Below are 16,279 nucleotides of genomic sequence, written 5' to 3'. Positions count from 1 at the left end.
CCCCTCCCTCGTCGGTGCGCCCCCAGTCCCCCAGCCCCGGGCCTGGCGGGGATGGGCCGGGCATTGTTGCCGGCGACAGCCCCCGGGGAAGGTGGTCGTATGGGCATGCGGGTGTGCATGCGGTCCCTGCCCTCCGCGGCAGCGGCGCTCGGATTCGGTGGTCGGGTCCCGGAGCAGCCCCCGGTGCGCATGGACCGGGGTGTAGAAAGGCTGCGGAAGGCTGCGCTTTGGTGAGCCCGGCGTGGTGCTGCCTGCCCCGCGCGCGCCTCTGAGCGACCCCCGGAGAGGCTGATGCATGGGTCTGGGTGTGCTGGGTGCCTTAGAGACGGCGTCGATGGGTGCGAGGGGCCCGGAGAGGCTTAAGCGCTACTGCACTTTGGGGACAGTTTGCGTTGGATTGTGGCTTAAGAGAGACAGAGGCAACAGTTTAGGGGAAGGCAGACAGGTTTTAAAGAAAAGTCAGAGGGAGTTAATCCCAGGATTCTAGCTGAGAGAGTGGCAACCCTGTAGATTGATGCAACCGCCTTACCTCCTTGCTCAACCGTCAAAAAAGCTCTTGACAGTGTCTAGGGAAGGGTGGCATTTAAATGACGCCAATCGAGTTTGATGGTTTAAAGGGCCTAAGGATTACTGAGAAATAAACAGCATTGTGATGGGAAAAGCAGCGCCATTTTTACTGAGAAAAGAAAGTTTGGAAGTGTTTTGTTGTGAGAGTGAGATTTAGGGAAGTTGTTAATGGGGCTGGGGGGTGGGCGGGGGTATAGTTAGGTGATTGCTCTAGCCCCAGGCTAAAGGAAGTTAACTTTGGAAATTTTGCTTACAATTATTTCAAGTATACTTAACCTGGAAGTGTTTGCACTTCATACGGGATACAGGTTCACTGTCTTGAACTTGAAGGTGCTGCTGTCCTTTAGTCTTCAGGGATTTCATTTCGATATGGGATTCCTTCTTGTCCAGACGGCTTTCCATAGCAGCAAGCTGGAAACCTGACATTAGGATACTAGCTGCTTTGTGCTTTACTATTTTAAATAAAGTCGCCTTAAGTATGTCGAAGGAGTGTTAAACAATTGTGGCTTCTGTTGAAATTCCACATCGCAGTCATAACTTCTGGTTAATAGTAAAGTACCTATCCTCCACCTGTCTTGAACAACAGTTCTAATGTGTGTCTTGCTAATAAAGTATGGTAGTGAAATTGATCGTGTATTTGAAGAAAATATTCTTCTCTCTTTATTAATAAATTGACCAGAATTTAGGGTTTTTCATCCTCTCTGCCCTGCGGAGGATTCTTGCTGACGTTTCCACACTGGTGTGCAGTGTATGACCTTTTAGCGTATCACACTCCTGCCTGAAATAGGCTGCTTCCAGTGTATCAGCAAATGCAGGGTGGGTGTCTGTTGAAAAGTTCCTTGCTGATGAGGAACAAGGGAGATAGGTGTATACACTTACATTTCTTTCAGAGAGATGGGCACATATTCACGTTCTCTTTTTCTCTCCCCCCTTTCTTTCCCTTTCACTCCATGTCTGCTGTAGCCCTACCTGTCCCTGCTATGCTGAAATATTTTCTTAAATATGCTAATAATACTTATTCATTTATATAATGCTTATAACTTTTTAAAGTGATTTTATATTAATGAACTCATTTAAGCATCCAGAGAAAGTTCTTTTCAGTACTGAAATAAGCAGGAGAATCAAGGGAAAGTGACAGGACTTAAAATTTTTGACATCCTTCTTTATTAGCTAAAGGTCTTAAGTTGGTACCTTGGGACTACTCTAAATTTGTACAGCCATGTGTCACCCTGACTTCGTGTAGCACAGTCGTGCACTGCATAGTGATATTTTGGTCATCAGACCATATGTCTGATGGTGGTCCCATAAGATTATGATGGAGCCGAACAATTCCCATTGCCTAGTAAAGCTGTAGTCATTGTCATGTCATAGTAAAGCTGTAGTCATTGTCATGTCATAGCATCACGCATGACTTAGGTGTTTGAGATGATGCCAGTGTAAACAAACCTACTGTGCTGCCAGTCCTATAGAAATCTAGCACATTGTGTATAAAACTACACAGTTAGGTACAGTACATAATTTTGATAATGCTAAGTGCATCACTGCTTTATGTATTTACTATACTTTTTATTGTTGTTTTAGAGTATACTCCTATTTATTTAAAAAAAAAAAAAGTTAACTGTAGAACAGCCCGAGGCAGGGCCTTCAGGAAATATTCCAGAAGGCATTGTTATTATAGGACATGGCAGCTCCATGCGTGTTATTGCCCCTGAAGACCTTCGGGACAGGCTGTGGAGGTGGAAGACAGTGATGTTAATGATCCTGACCCTGGGTGGGCCTAGGCTAGTGTATGTGTTTGTGTCTTAGTTTTTAATCATTTTTTAAATTAAAAAAAATAGTAGAAAAAAGCTGATAGAATAAGGATATACAAAAAGAATATTTTTGTGCAACTGTGCAGTGTGTGTTTTATGCTATTATAAAAGAATTAAAAAGTTAATAAAGTAAAAAAGTTACAGTAAGCCAAGGTTAATTTATTATTGAAGAAAGGAAAATGTATTTTATAAATTCAGTGTAGCCTAAATGTAGAGTATTTATGAAGTCTACAGTGGTGTACGGTAAAGTCCTGGACCTTCGCATTCACACACTACTCAGTCACCCAGAGCGACTTCTAGTCCTGTAGGCTCCCTTCATGGTGAGTGCCCCATACAGCTGGACCATTTTAAATCTTTTATGCTGTATTTTTACTGTACCTTTTCTATGTTTAGATACATACATACTTACTATTGTGTTACTTACTATGGTATTCAGTACAGTGTGCTGCTGTATAGGTTTGTAGCCCAGGAGCAATAGGCTGTACCATCTGGTCTAGGTGTGTAGCAGGCTGTGCCATCTAGGTTTGTGTAAGTACACTATGGTGTCCACACAGCAACAAAATTGCCTAATGATTTTTCAGAATATAGCCCCATCATTTAGTGACACGTGACTGTACTTTCAGTTGTTTTCTCTTTGAGCAAGGCTTTAAAATACTGGATTAATTTTTCATAGTGATAATAAATTGTTTCTTTGAAGCACTTAAGAGTTGACTTTCTTGTTGATGAAGCCGTTGGAATAACTAAATCTCAATTTTGTAAAATTGGATGACTGAAGTCTTTTATCCATTATTTTTAAATTGAGCAAAATAGAAAATTTTTATAATGTAAATAATTTATTCCAAGTTGAGAGAAGGCTTATGAATTTGTTATAATCGGATAGTGTGATTCAACAGGAAAAAGACAAATCAGGAAATGAAAAGTGTAAAAATATAACTTGTTAGAATGTTAATTTGGTATGTGCTAATTAACAATGTTTTGAAAAATTAGGAAATTATAAAAGCAGTTGTTTGATGTCTGAGGAAGAAAAGGATTTTAGTGTAAGAAAAACAATTGACTTTTTACTAGGTAAGTGTGGAATTTATGAGATGATAGAAATTATGGGTCTGCATGGAATGTAAGAATGCACCTTGCAGGGCCAGGTAGCAGAAAGGAGGAGTGTTTTGTGGTTAGGCTGAGGCCAGGGAAGGAAAAGAAGCAAAAGACTTTGCCGTAGACTCCTGGGCTGTTTGATCTTTACTGAGAATTCCAGAGGTATTGGAATTTAGGTAGCCATAGTATTTGTTCAGTAGGCCTTAAATTTTAATAAAAATATAGAATCTGTTAAGTGAGGTTACATGATGCTTGAAGATAGGAAGTATCCGGCATCTGATGTTTGCCTTTCTTCTAGGGTAATGTTTGGTAGGTGGTTATGATTAAAGGAATGTATGGAGAGTGGGTTTTGAGGAGGGAATTGTACTGAGAAAGAGCTGTGCCAAGAAAAGGCTCAAATGTGCTATTTAGACGCCATCAGGAATCACTGAAGGTATCTGTGTTCTTTATTATTAATAGTTGCTGATGTGCTGGATTTTTAAGACTCGAAAGCGAGTACCAAAATGAAACAAGAAAATAATTAAATATCCCAGATCAACCTATTTTTTAGAGTGTTTTTATTTTTCAATCTTAACATACCCTATACTCTATTACATTTGATTTGCCTAACTCCCGGTTACCAGACTGAGGTTGCTCTCCAGCCTTTTCCCTCTTCCTCCCTCCGTCCCACCTCTTTCTTGCCTTTTTAACCATTTTCTGTCCTTATTTCTCATGATGCTGTAATTACTGCTATGAAACTAGAGTAAATTTCTCTAGTGATGTGATATCCAGGATGGCATACTTGGCAGAAGGCCAGTTAGGGATGAAACTGGCCTGTATAAAGTCATTGAGCAGCCGTGTTTAGGGACAGGGGTCATTGTTTTAGAGATAATGTGCTGAATTCTGGGCAGGGAGAGGGGCAAGATGGAGACTTAGGATCTTTTGAAAGATTTGGAGGGGGAAAGGGAAGGAGGAACGGTTATATGTTACTAATCCTGCAAAGTCAGATAATAATTATAATGTCTAACACTTAATACAGTTTTCAAAGCTGTTTCACACAGATTATATTATTTAATCAAATCCTCACAGCACCTTGTGAAGTCAGATAAAGTTCAAGGCCTGAAGTATTTAGCTTCACGGGTGTGTGTGCATGCATGTATGGTATTTACTATTTGAATAAAAAAGGTCAATTTTAGTTTATAGTCTTAATAATATGCGGCAAATATTTTTGGTAGATCATTATTTTAGATCATATTTTTGGAGGAAAAGGTGGAGAGCAACTGAAAGTGCCTGGAGTCAACACTGAAGGGCTAGGGGTTGTGGTTGACACAGGGAAAATAATGATGTGTGTAAGGGAGAGAAAGCATTGTGGGCTTACGAGATCTTTGTTTCCTTTTTGGACAATTCGTTGACTGATCTTTTCTGTATATTCCCCCCTGCCGCACTGTAGAGATAACCAGTGAAGTGAAGTTGATGTTAGGGAAAAGAGTAGTTTAAAACATTCACTTCTTTAATCTTCCTGCAGGTCTGTACTATGATGAATTCCATTTCACAGGTGAAGAAACAGGTGAAGTTCTCAGTATTGAGCCTTCTTAAGAGTGTGACTTTTAGGAAGGGAAGGTGAATGAATGGCAACAAAACAAGCAGATCAAAGATTTATTTTCAACTTGCCATTTGAATGCTCTAGGTTTAGAACATAAATATTTAATTCTTATCTCTTGTCTGTCTACTTTTACACTCATAATGAGCATTAGTCTTCATCATGAGAGCATGAAAATCCTGACAGTCTGCTGTGGACGATTCCTTTTCATCAGGAAGGCATATGGGACTGAGAATCTCGAATCTGTATTTTAGCCTCTGTCAGTTAACAGTTTTAGATATGTTACTATACATGAATGAGTTTCCTCCTCTGTGTGTGTTGGTCTTAGTTTTAAAATTCCATGATTCTCTGTTTGTCTTATTAACTGATGAAGCTGCCCAAATTCTTTTTGGACCAAGATGGAGAGAAAATAAATAAAAATTTAAAGGAAGAAAGTGAACTACTAAATTTTGAAGATGTTTTCAATAGTAAAGAGAGTTGAAACTGCCCCTCTGTTTAATTCAGAGCAGCTACGCAAAATAGCACAAGCCCTGACAACAACTGCAGCTAATATAGGTCTCCCTGTATTTCATTGTCCTTCATTAAGAGGAAGTAGTAGGGCAGTGGTGTAGTGGAAATGGCATGATTAGGTTGGCAGCCAGACTCTGCCAGCCTTGTGCTCTTTGGTAAAACACTATGTTTTTCTTTAAGCCCTGATTTCCTTATCTGTAAAATAAGGATAATAATAAGTAGTAGTACCTACTTGTAGGTTATCGTGAAGATTGAAACTGTAATCTTTGTAAAATGGCAGGCCTCTAGTAGATGTTCGATGCACAGTTTCTTCCTCTTTACAAATTATCAAATTTCTGGAATTTATGTTTTTATTTTGAGAAGTTAACATCTGTTCATATGTATTTCATTTTTAATCTTTAGGACTTCCTTTTTAGGAAGGGAAATACAAGGCTTGGGTTGGGTCATATGCCCACACAGTGATTAAACTAGGATTAAAATCTAGTTTTGAATTTGGAGTCAAAAGTGGTTTTTCTGCTTCCTCACTGCTCAAGAGCTCTTTGTCTCCCTGCTTTAAAAATGCTTCCTATGTTGTTACTGCCTCTGTAGGTGCAAATAGCCCTCATGTCTGTTTATTGGGTCCATCAGGACCGACTTTCCAGGGAAATAAAACAACTCATACTCAGCTTTTGGCTCCAGTTGGTTTAACAGGTGGGACTCTACAAGGATAGCACTTGGTAAGATTCCTTTAAAATAAAACCAGCCATAAATATTACCCTCAGCAGAGTGGTCTTTTAATGATTTTTATGCGTGCTATGAGTGATTGAAGCAGGCTTTTGTCAGTATGTAGTGTGTGGCAAGTGGGGCAGCTGATGAGTGGAAAGGTAGGCTCAGGATTCAGGAGATGGGAACAGGCACTGGTGACGTGCCCCTTCTACCATGGCTTCCCAATCCTAACCATCTTTCCTGTATCCACTGCACCTTCCATACGAATCTTTTTCTGAATCCCATCTGATGTGACCACTTCCTTATTTGAGCCACGAGAGTATTTTGGATTTGGCATTGTTCTGGCATTTGCATTCTGCTTAATGTTGTACGTATCATTCCGGGTTCTGGTAAGAGAGACAGATTGAAGTAGGTAACTAAGGCAACCAGGTAACTTAAAGAGCTATTTACAAAGATGTGGGCAGGTCTTGAGAAATAGCAAGGAATAGCAAAGTTCCCAAGCCAGCTGTACTAGACGTGGAGGGTCAAGGGGGAAGGAAGGAGCAGAACCCCAAAATAGTGGCTGTGGAGCAGGGACTCCTTCGCAGCAGGGGAGGAAGAGCGATGGCCTCCAGTTGAAGGACTCAGTCAGCCTCCAGCGAAACTGAGTGAGGGCTGTAGCCGGGAGAGCATGCCCCTGCCTTTCTCTTCTCCCATCCTCTCGTCTCCTGCTGGAGTCTACTTCAGAGGACAGGTTGGTGCTTTGGGGGCACAGAATAGAGAGGAGAGTGGATCTGAAGGGGCGTTTAAATACAATCCAGAACGTTAGGGTTGCTTCAATATTACTTATTTCTCTACCCGATGAATACAAATAAAAAACCCATTGTCAGACTCCTTTATGCACATTCTTATTTTGTCTCTTTCTTCTTAGTCATACATTTTGAAAGAATAGTTGATTTCCTAATTCCAGTTCACTCTTAAAACCATTATAATCAGGCTTCTGTCTCTGATACTCGGAGCTGAATCCAGTGGCAAATGTTGAGACACACAGCACTCATCAGTTACTTCCTTGCTTAAAACTCTTCACAGCTTCCATGTTGCCAAGCCATTGTGGTGCTTTTTTAAAGTGTGGCTCTGAGACCACTTGTGTCAAAAATCACTGGGGATTGTTACTAAAGTACATTCTCAGGCTACACCCAGTGAGGGCCAGGGAGTCTGCCTTTTTGACAGGGTTCCTTCCCCCCACCTCCCGCCACCATCACAGATAAGAGACTTGGACCAAAGTTTTTAAGCTCTTCATATTATTAAAAGTTTATTAAAATGGAATGTATTTTTAAAAAATGTTTATATTTAACACATTAACATGTACTCGCCAAAATATAAGGCAGTATAATTGTGCTATTGACAATATAGTCACAAGGGAAAAATAAAATTCATAGTGGACTCTACTCTAGGCAATTTGGCCCTGAAACAAGACAAGACTGAAGTTGGATGATGTACACATCTCCCTTCAATCCTGTCACTGCATCTCTGGTGACTGTATGTATAATCTCATGTGTAGAAATGTTGACAGTCTACATTTGGGGTCCTCCCCGAATGGGAGGCCTGGGCCAGGTATCCCTTTTGGCCTGCTCTATGAGAGAGCCTGCTCCATGTGATTCTTTTTTCCCTCCTTTAAAAATTTTATTGATTGATTGATTGAGATAGGCTGGAGTGCAGTGGCTCAATCTCAGCTCACTGCAGCCAGTAGTGAAATTGCTGGACTATGTGGCAGTTCTTTTCTTACTGTGAGCTTACCTTTGAGAGCCTCTGTCTGATGGGGGTAGGCTTAGACTCTCCGAAGGATGGCTTATTCAACCCCCGACCCCTGGCAGACTCTCACGCTCTTTCCACACATGCCAAGTAAATTGCTTAGAGCAATGTATGCAGAAGTGGCGAGCTGGAATTTCAGTCCTGGCTTTCTGCTGCTTAAAGTACTTGCATAATCAATTACTTAAAATGCTCCTCGATACATTTTCTGTCTTTTAATTCCTTGCCTTTGATTAAGCTGTTTCCTCTTGAAATCCCTGCTACACTTTCTGGCTTGGCAGATCCATAGTTTTCAATAGTCAGCTAAAGCCTGTGCCTCCTTAATGAAGCGTTTTAAGATTTGCTCATCCTTTCCTCCCTTTTTGGATATCTTGTGTGCATCATGTGTTCATGCATACTACACCTACATGCCCTGAGTATTTGTAATACTTCAGCCTCAGGCTGCAGGCATCCCAGGTGGACCCATGACTTGGGACACCTTCACACAGCTGTCTCGCATCCCATGCAGCATTTATGTCATGAGGCCAGTGTTCTGGAAAAGGACTGAGAGAAGAGAGGCCCCTGGTAGTCCTGATCCGCCTCTTGCCTTTGCTCTGGACTAACCAGCGTGTCCCATTTCTGTACCGCAGAAGCCCAGTATCATCCAGTCTTTCTGTCTTTCTTAGGAAAGAGTTAATGGCAAGATCCCATGCGGGGTACTCACCCCTCTCCACCGACTCCTTGTCATGTGTGAGTATCCCCCCAACTCCAGGAGGCAGTGCTGCAAGAGAGTGCCTGATGTTTCCAGGTGACTGGGCCGCCCTGTTGATTAGGGTCCTCTGAACAGTCCCCTCATGCCCCACTTTCACTGTATTCTACTCTGATAACACCTGGAGCAGTGAATTTTTTTTGGCTTGCTTTACAAGTCTCCCTCCCAAACTAAATTCCTTAAGAATAGGGATCTCCACTTACTCATCTTTGTGTCCCGTCTGCCTAGGACCATTCTTGGCATGGAGCATGTTTGGAGTCCGCAGGGCTGGTGTGATGAAACATAGACTGGCTCAGCTTCTGACTGTCGCTTGTTAGCTGGGTGCTCTTGGCAAGGTGCTGATCTTATTCGCTTCAGTTTCCTCGTCTATCAAATAGGGCACATAGTGGGTCCCTCCCCACGGAGTTGTGGTTAGCACTGAGAAGATGATGCACACAGAGTCAGAACCTGGTGCTTTGGGTGCTACTGACTTTAAGTGCTTTTCCAGGGGCTGAGGAGGTCACCATGCTGTTTAAGTCTTCACATTTTTCGGAGCCTGGGAGAGTGTTCTCTGTCATCCGTTTTACAAGAAGTGGAATGTCTCATATATGCCAGGTGGTGAACAAGACACAGGGTACAGCGGAGGTACTGCAGTGGAATGCAGTGATTTTCAGACTTATAACACCACAGCCCCTTGGAGCACTTAGCCTGGTAGAGAGGGCCAGGTCTTGCCGAGGAAGTTAGAAAGGCCAGATTCTGAGAGGTGCTGTCTGGTGGGGTGGTGCTGGGTGTTCCCAGGGGACTTTTCCTGGTAACTGCACTTTTCCTGTCTTTCACTGGCACTCACGCCTTCTGGGCTAGGTAGAAGGCAGGTTAGGGGCTGGGGAATCTGAGGACACTCACTTCACTGGCCAACAAGCTTCTACACAGACTGAGCTCCCCAAATCAGCTTCTGGTCATTCTGCAGCTGCTTTCTCTTGCAGCTGGTCTGTGCCTCTTACTGCTGTGGAGTCTTGAGCATTCTGATGCCTTTGATGGTTAAGCTCACTGAAGGACTGCCCAGCTGGTCTCTCTTAGGTAAGAAGTGAGGGATAGAAACCTTTTTCAAATGGGTTACTTAAAAGGAGGCTGGGGACACGCAAAGCATTGAAGAATTTTGGGGGATTTTGGCTGGATTATTCAAAAACAATTGAATATAACTCTGAGAGGTACCAGTATTTTCAGCTGGATGATTACAGTGTCAAGTGTGGTTGGAAAAAGCTTTATGAGCATTTTAATCAAGAGATTCAGATAAAAGAAGCCTGCAGTTGCACAATTGTCTTTATCGATGGAGAACAAAGGACTGCCACTTTTAGTGTCCCTTTAGTAGGGCCCTCTAGAAAGACTCCTTTGGGATATCTCACCCACCCTCCATGTCTTCCAACCATCCATCCAGTCCAGGGAAGCCTGACTTTTGGGCAGCAGCGTATGAGTCATCGACAGATCCTCCCAGAGCAGCTCAAAGGAACAGGTAAACTCGTGTCCCTGTGGAGTGGGGAAAGCTCTGCTGAGCCAGGCGACCAGCCAGCTGCCAACCCTGTGGACCACATTCTTCTGGGAAGTCCCAGGCTCTGACCAGCATGCCTTGCTTCTGTCTAGGCATTGGACAAAGTTGTAATATCCCATTTTAATCCATCATCTCTTAGAAACTTTTTCAGGTTTTGGAGATTTTCTGTGCCAGACTTAGGTGTGTTAGTGGAAGGTCAGAGTGATACATAATATATAATTTTAGATATATTTAAGTTGTTCAATTACATGTATAGTGTATGTTAAAATAAAATAGATAGCTCTCTGCTTATACAAACAAAACATTCCGGTTCTTTTAACTTTCTTTTTGAAACTAAATTATAACTGAAACTACAATATATACATGAAAAACATCTGAGTGATGCTTTCCTTGTTAAAACTCAATGCAGAGGCTGGGCATGGTGGCTCATGCCTGTAATCCCAGCACTTTGGGAGGCCAAGGCAGGAGGATCCCTTGAGTCCAGGAGTTTGAGACCAGCCCAGGCAATGTAGCGAGAACTTCATCTCTATTTTAAAACAAACAAAAAGAACGAATGGAGAGAGATGCTGCCTGTTACATAACAAGTAGTTACAAAACTATTTATCTATTGGGTGCTCAATAAATAGTAAGTAAAATTGGATTTATCTAATTTAACAATATTAAATTTCAGGATAGATGTAAAGACCTGCAATAAAGGTCTGGAAATTAATTGTAGACAGAAAGTGACTTGAGACCAGAAGTACATTGTATCAACAAGCCCTGGGAGTTTTTGTTTATTGTATGGTGTTGCTTAGCTGACCGGATGGTGAGGTTAGGTGAAATAGCTAATCCCAACATAAATTCCAAGTTCAGATGTCTGGAGGGTACCAGGGAAGGAACATAAATGGAAAGGGAGATGCATGGGTTTTCTGAGGTGCGGACAGCATGACCGTCCGAAAGCCCATGCCCAGTCCAAAGGGAAAGCACCTACTCACTTTTGCTAATGGTGACCGTAAAGGAATGTTGGCTTGATGCGACCAAAGCTGATTTGTCAAGGGAAGATGGAAATTTTGATTTTTTGTAAAAGGATTTTTAAAATTTTGGGTAAAATTTTAAGTTTTCTCCTTTTTGAGCCCTGATAACATATCTAAGGCTAGATTTAGTTGATTGGCCACCAGGATTTAGGTAAGTTACAGTTTATGGTATTCAGTCCATCTGAAGTACACTTGTGTTCTGTGACTTAAAAGGAACATTCACAAATGGGATTATAACCAGAGCAGGGCACTGAGGACTACAGAATGCTTGGAAACCATGTCAAACAGTAGTTGAAGATACGGTTCTTATATTTCACCGTTTAGTAATTTCATCCTTAAATTGACTGAAAGAGTTTCAAATTTTATCTGACTAGTTCTTTTCATTTGGAGAAGATCACATCTTGGAAATAATCTTGAAAGTTAATACCCCATTACAGTGGAAGGTTGGAATTTCACACTACTAGCATTTTATTCTTTTTGCAGATCCAGTATTACTATTATTAATTGGTTTACATTGTCAAGGCTATTTTATGGTATGTGACATTAAAATAAATGTCTAGCTGGAGGGGAATAAAGTAATACTTGGAAAGGTCTTGATAAGTCCCTGTCAGTTTTTTGTTTTTCTAGAATGTGTATTGATTTTTGGCCAAAATATTTTATTTTGTGATAACTCTGGAGTTATCAGCTTTGGAGTTTAGGTTTAATCTGCAGTGTGCTTCACTGTGAGTGTCAGCATGCCTTTTCTAATACTAGGACTGACACAGCTGTTCTTATTAGCTGTATCCCAAGAATAGCAGTGACGGAGATTTTTGGTTTGCAAGTAGAGCCAAGAAGATGAAGGTAGAGGACAAGGCAGAGGTTTGTTGAACTAGTACTTAGTATCTTTGGAGATAGTTAAGGGGTTTTTAGTATAAGCTTATAATGTTGGGTGCTGTAATTATAGCCCTTGTATATTTCCTGTACAATGAGACTAGTTATGTCTTCACCTTTTGTTCTTGGAAAATACTTTTAAAGCCACATAGTAAAGGAAAATTTTGGTAAACTTGGCATCAAACATTGAGCCTCAGCTGTCTATTAGACTTGAATGGAAATTCTGATACACTAATCAAAATTAATTCTAAGTACTGTTGCAATTTTTATATGAATTGAGGGAATTCATTTCTAAGGACTCAAGTTTCTTTTTAAGGTATAAGAAATATAAATTAATGGAGAAATATTCCAAGGAGGTTTTTGGCATAGACTCAGAGTTTTACTTTATAGGATTATAAAGTGATCTGTTAAATAATTTTTGAATGAATATTGCATTGGGTAGGAAATGCTTCAGTAGATTAAAAAATTCTTAGAAATTAATATTAAAATAGTATATTAAAAGGATGTTGGTACCATGTCAGCAAAGACAGAAAGGACTGGAATAGTGCCAGAGGCTGGGCTTGGATTGCGTTCCTTTTTGTATTTTATTGAAAGCAGGAACCACTAGAAAATAATATAAAAATACTTAACTACTTTCCCTATTTTGTCTCTATCTCCAGATTTGATAAATGTGTGATATTGGAGTTTAGCCCTTGTGAAATGAAGGAGAAAGTATAAATTTTCTTGCAATCCTGTAGCAAAGGTGCAACTTCTAGTTAAGGAAACTGCAGTGTAAAGAAGGGACAGCTTAGCTCATTCAGTATTTATTGATTGCCAGGCTTTTTTCTAAGCCTCAAATTTCAGAGAGCAGAGGGTCGAGTTGGCAGGGTTGGATGATATAGCAAATGAAAAAACAAACGTGTTTCATATATTTAGATTATAGTGACTAAGATCATGGATTCAGGAGTCAACCTCTATTCCAGTTTTGGTTCTGCAATGTAGCATCCCTTACAAGCTGTGTGAGTTTATCTGTGTGCACAGGAGTGTATTGTGCATTGAGTACTCTATAAATGGTAGCCATGTCTGCCATTGTACCTTTTGTGCAAACTGCTTGTGTGAAATAAAATTTTATCAGGTGGTGGTTATCTGGTTTGTACTTGAACACTTCTGCTGGTACAGAGCTTGCTCCCTTCGTTAGGGCAGCCAGTTTCATTTCTGGATAGTTGTAGTTGCTAGAGAGTTTGTCGTTTACATGCGTGCAAACTTTCTGGAGTAACCCAGAAGTGGTAAGCCCATTTCTTCGTGGTTACCTTTCAGAGAATTGGACGCTTCCTATTCTTTTTTCACATGACTGGCTTATGAACAACTGCGTATTTGTACATTAGGCGTCAGTAACCCTCAGTCTTCTGTGAAATCCATGGGCTTGTGATTGAACGTTTCTAGCTCTCCTGGGATGATACAGCCCCGTATCTTGAAAGTTCACTTTCTAAGTGTTGTCCTCTCTAGAGTTTTGCAGTGTTGGTGTACTTATTTGAAGATATGTTTTTTTTTTTTTTTTTTGCCTCCATTATTTACTAAAATGTACTGAAAATAAAATGGCTAATTTATAATAAGCATGTTCTCATAAGTTATCCTGTTGAGCCAATGATAGAACCCAGGAGGCATGCCCAGAATACCATTTCTTTAGACGCAGTAGACTTATTTGACATTAGCTGGCTGATGGTGTGTCAGGAGTGAGAAAGGAGCATAACTGAAGGATGCAGGTGGCATGCTGGAAATGTGTTACCTAAAATTGCACTGAGATAGGGGCTCATCAAACACATTTTTGGTCAAATGTCTCAATGATAGTGTTAAAATCAACGTTGAGTTAAAGCTGAATATCATCCACTCAAATCTCAAAGATTTCTTTGTCTTCAACTCCTGAAAATGATCAACAATGTCATCTAATCATTTCTGCAAACATTTGTTTCCCTCCGTAGATTCAAAACAATAGGAACTATCTTATTAAAACATTCTAAGACTTAATTTCAGGTTTGATTAGTGAGAACAATACATGTTTTAGATACTCCAGTTTTCTTTAACACTTTCCTTTTTTCTTCATATCCTTTATATATTTTATTTTATGTGGTTCATTATGGATATTAGTATGTATGAGTTTAGGATTTTTTTCTCCTTGCAATATTGAGATGTCAGAGCTAATTGTTCTCCTGAATTCACAGATAGAGCTTTTTCATGAAAAAGGCTGTTTTTCATTACTTGAATGGAACTAAATAACTCAAAATCAAATACAGCTCCTAAGGGTTATTTTGTTTAATGTTGGCACACTAAACAAACTTGCAAATAATATATTGTGAAATCATTGAATCTCTTAATGACTTCTTTAAAAATTTGGCTCAAAGGATCTAATGTTCTAAAAGTTGTCATATAATGAACCCTTTCTCAATACTCACATTAACTTATTTGTTTCCCTAGTCTCAATTATAGTATTTTATTTTTGTAATAAATATTTAAACTGATACAATAGTAATATATAAATCATATAAAGTCATTTAGTCTTTACACTCCAAGGTAACTGTAGAGTGTTTATACGTATTTGAAAGTTGATGTTCATATAGTAACAATAAATATGAATGACATGCATTGTTTGTATTTTTGATGTTACTTTGCTGATCAGAAATGATGGTAGTTTAGGCTGTCAGATGGTCACTGACCTCCACCAATTTAAGGGTGCTACAAATGACCAGCAAGCAGACATTAGGTCAAGACCCAAACCAAAGCAAAATGGCAGGGATTTGGGCTTAACCACAGACAAAGCCAAAGTTCAGTTCATCTATACCTTAAAAAGGGAGGTGAAATGAGATACTTCATCATGTTTTTGCTGTTTGAAAGCTAATTCTTCTCTTATAACATGCAAATATATTTAACATTTTTGCATTTCTAATTTCATTTGTGTTTTCAGTAATACGTTACATACACTAGTAGAGAACTGAATTTAGTTTGTATATTTCTCATCTGATTTAGAAAGTAGTACATCTTTAACATATGAAACTTATAAAATGAAAAAAGTATAAATAGAAAATTTAAAAATCACCCATTACCCTTTAGTCCAGAGACAACTTTTGTTAAATATTTATATTAGAGTATGTGTGTGTGTTGAAACAAAATTGGGCTTATACTGAACATAACATTTTTGTAACCCAGCCACCGCGTTGTGAGGAATCCCAGGTTATATAAAGATGCCTTGTGTAGGTGTTTGAACTTACAGGCCCAGCTGAAGTCCACATGACAGCCAGCATCCACTGTCTGACATGTGAGTGAGCAAACCTTTAGATAATTCCAGTCTCTTATGCCAAATAGAGAAACAGTGAGGTATCCATGCTGAACCTTATCCAAATTCCAGATTCTAGAGCAAAAGAAATGTGAGTGTTTTCAGCTGCCAAAATGAAGGATACTTTTTAGGTCATCAGCGTTTTCATTTGGCAATCATATATATTTAAAATTTTTTAATTGAATCTAACTTAAATATGGTGAAATGTGTAGATGTTAATTGTGCAGTTTGACCAATTTTGACAAATGTGTACCCTTGTGTAACTCATATCCTGTGTAACCCTAGTAAAGGTGAACATGGTAGGCCAGAGTGAGCAAGGTGTAAGTGTTCGATGATGAGTGGAAAAGACTGGGAGGACTTTGGTCATAATATAAATATGATAGGAAGCTGTGAGATTTTTGAAAATATACTTTTAATTTTAAAATAGTTTTAAATTTGCAGAAAGTTGTGAAGATAGTACAGAGAGTTTCCACATACCCTATGTCCAGTTTTTCCTCTCGTTAACATGTTTCATTAGGATGGTCATTTGTCACAGCTGGTGAAACAATATTGATACATTATTGTTGACTAAACTCTATATGTTATTTGATAGATTTCTTTAGTTTTTACTTAAGGTTAAGGTCTGTATTAGTTAGCTTTCATAGCAAAAACCATAGACGGCGTGGATTAAACAACAGAAATTTATTTTCTTACAGATCCAGAGGCTGGAAGTCTGAGATCCAGGTGCCAGCATGGCTGGGTTCTGGTGAGGGCTCTCTTCCTGCCTT

The 16,279-nt window shown here is 39.8% G+C and overlaps 1 protein-coding gene across 8 annotated transcripts in view; it reads left to right on the top strand.

Annotated features, from left to right (window-relative positions):
- The window catches only part of MBOAT2 (membrane bound O-acyltransferase domain containing 2), a 153,338-nt gene that overhangs the window by 445 nt on the left and 136,614 nt on the right, over positions 1–16,279 (top strand). Inside the window, exon 2 of one of the 8 annotated variants that reach the window (XM_026454706.2) lies at positions 16,208–16,257. The exons of the other annotated variants lie outside the window; for them this stretch is intronic. The gene's annotated coding sequence lies outside the window, so the exon portion shown is untranslated. The remainder of the gene's footprint in view (positions 1–16,207; positions 16,258–16,279) is intronic. 8 annotated transcript variants of the gene reach the window in all.

This window comes from Piliocolobus tephrosceles, chromosome 15 (assembly GCF_002776525.5).
Source record: "Piliocolobus tephrosceles isolate RC106 chromosome 15, ASM277652v3, whole genome shotgun sequence".
Classification (NCBI taxonomy): Eukaryota; Metazoa; Chordata; class Mammalia; order Primates; family Cercopithecidae; genus Piliocolobus; species Piliocolobus tephrosceles.
The sequence above is the reverse complement of the archived record's forward strand: the minus strand, read 5'-3'. Positions and strand labels throughout refer to the sequence as shown.